This window comes from Cynoglossus semilaevis, chromosome Z (genome assembly GCF_000523025.1).
Source record: "Cynoglossus semilaevis isolate Cse_v1.0 chromosome Z, Cse_v1.0, whole genome shotgun sequence".
Taxonomy (NCBI): domain Eukaryota; kingdom Metazoa; phylum Chordata; class Actinopteri; order Pleuronectiformes; family Cynoglossidae; genus Cynoglossus; species Cynoglossus semilaevis.
The window spans coordinates 21,266,436-21,269,263 of record NC_024328.1 but is presented as its reverse complement, the minus strand read 5'-3'; positions in this window follow the sequence as shown (position 1 = coordinate 21,269,263).

Sequence of the window (2,828 nt, the reverse complement as noted above, 5' to 3'; positions counted from 1 at the left end):
AAACTTTTTTTTCTAAAACTTTTGGCAAAAATATTTTTTTTTCTAAGAATTTTTCAAAAAACAAATTTTAATTTTATTTTCAAACTTTTGTTCAAAATTCTTAGCAAAAAAAAACTTTTCAAAAACATTTTGTTTCTAAAAACCTTTTCAAAAAAACTATACTTTGATGAGAAACATGCATCAAAATTTTTCAACATCTGACCAAAAATTAGGGTTCGCCTAATTTCTTTACAAAAAAAATATCCAAAACATTTTTTTTACTAAACTTTTCCAAAAACTTTTTTTTTTCTAAAAAACTTAGTTTCCAAAACTACACTGTGGTTTATACACACCTTAAATTTTTTCTTTTTTTTTTTAAATATATTTTTTGAACAATTTTCCAGGGATTTGATGGATTCCCACAGAAAACACTGGGCTCCACCATCTGATAAAATAGGACATTTATTAAAAAGAGACAGCATTTATTAATCAGCATTTACTGTTTGCAGATTTATGCCACAACTGAGTAGAATCAGGAGTTTCAAGGTTTTTCAGTCGACCCGCTGCAGTCGCCGACAGCCTCTCAAAGAACTTCTCTTCCATCAAACACACGTAGAGTTGAACGCACGACTCGCGGCGGAGCTCAGACTCTCAAAGATACCGTGTGTGTGTGTGGATGGACCTGGTGGACGGGGGCGGGGGACGGCTGTCGTCCTGCTGCTCAAACTCATGACACGTGACTTTGACTTTTGACGTCTCAAAAACCAACTCTCAAAGGAACAATGTTGACGCTCCAGGTCGTGGGTCGTGGACGTTCCAGGTCGTGGGTCGTTGAGATCGGCGTCACAGTCCAATAACTTATTGTGTGCAAAAAGATCGTCATCGAGTGTCTGAACTCACAAACCTTGCGACGATGTTAGGATGGAGTGGACGACATTTCTTTGGTTCATGGTGGAAAAATACAACAGGTCTGCCCTCACCAGGTGACACAGGTGAACTGAACATGTTTTTCACATTTCAGAAGAATCTTGAATCAGCATTTGGCTTTCGTCAAAGACGAGCGAGGTCGCCGACAGATTGCGGCCGTTAAAACGAGTCGTCCACAGTCGTGCATTGACTGAAAGGCTCACTTCCGAGACGAGTCAAAGGTGAAGAATTAAAAAAAAAAAAAAAAAGATCAAAGGAACGTCCAGGTGAATAAAAGTCGAGCAATTCCAAGGCAACAGAAGACAAAACGAGCAACAAACGCCACAACAAATGCTTTTAAAAAATGCACAAAGCAGTGCAAAAGGTCACACCCACAAAACTTTTTTTTTTAAAAAAACAATAACAACAACATCCTGAGGGGGAAAAAAAAATCCAAACGTACATTATAAAGCCCCCGCCCCCAGTGTTAATTACAGGAAGTGGAAGAGCCCACGTTTCTAATCACTTCATGGGGCTGCCTCGTTAAATTACTAGATGTATTCGTACCAGCAACCGATCACGCCGCTAAAACACATGACTTTGTACCTTGTACTGTAGGCGGGCGGACCAGCTGAGGACCCCGCCCCCCCAGAAAAACCCAGCAGCACCAGGACCTGGAACCGTTTCTCCAACCACTGTACAACAAAACCAGGGGACAAGGTGGGACACACTGATGTACATCAAAGAAGGGTTCGACAAGACAGCGCCCCCTCCTGAGGAGGAAAAGCGGGAGGAGAAAATGGTTCGAAGACAGAGACAAAGGAAACGCTGATCAAATGAGAAAAAAAAAAGGCAGAGGGAAACAACGTCCAACCAGAGAGTTCAATAAATACCAAGAATCCTTTGAAGTCCAACTTAACTTTCACATTCAGATACTTCAAAGGTTTAGGCCACACGAGAGGAGACCAAACACGAGGGACGGGCTGAAGGAGGAGACGCGGACCGGTAGACATTTCTACCGACATCAATGTTGTGCTTTTTCCATTCCTCCCATAGGCCGTCTGGCGCCGCCCTCTGAGGACGGACAGGTCGGCGTTTGTTCGGGGAAAAACCTTCGATTATTGATCAAATACACGGGTTTGGGTGCAGTCGCTGCCCTCTGCCAGTAGGGGTGTAGGAAAATGTCAATACGCTGAAGTATCGCGATATCGTATCAATCTCCTCCGTTGTCAGTTATTGATTTTTTTTTCCAGTCCGATATTTCTTTTCTTTCTTCTACAGTGATTCCAAACGTCATAAAATAAACTTTAAAGATTCTTTGGCAAAACAAAAAGACGTGCGGGCAAAATGCGAAGAAATTAATTAAAAAAAAGGCAAAAGTGACCGAGAATCGCAGCAGAGTTATGTCATCACCGAACATTAGCCGCTCTGCCTCTCAGCCAATGGGATTCAAGCACTGCCGTGACCGGTCAAATCCGTCCGATAATGATCTGACAGAGATCGCAGGTGGTGACCTTTGATCTCAGCTTCAACATGGCTGCTCTTCTGACGTCGTCCGCACAAGGACCGAAGCTGAGGACACACTACCCATAATCCTCGAGCCAACCGACGGTTGAGCCAACGCCGGCGAACGGCGGTTGACGACGGCCAATGAGACGGAGAGGCTGGGGCACAGGAAGTGGCGTCAGAACGAGGATGGTGCAGGGGTCAGAGGTCAACGTCTTACAGTTCTTGGTCAAGTCCTGTAGTCTGTGATGATGGTCACACAGTGGTACAGTGTGTCCTCAGCTTTACTGTAGACCCCTGTGGACAACCAATCAAAATACACACAGGAAGTGATAAAGATGGCCGCCACCGCCTTCGTCCAGACCATGTGACTCGTGGTTCCGTCTTTTAACGCTAGCGCTACAGCAGGGAAACGCAGCGGGAATCAATGCTGGTAA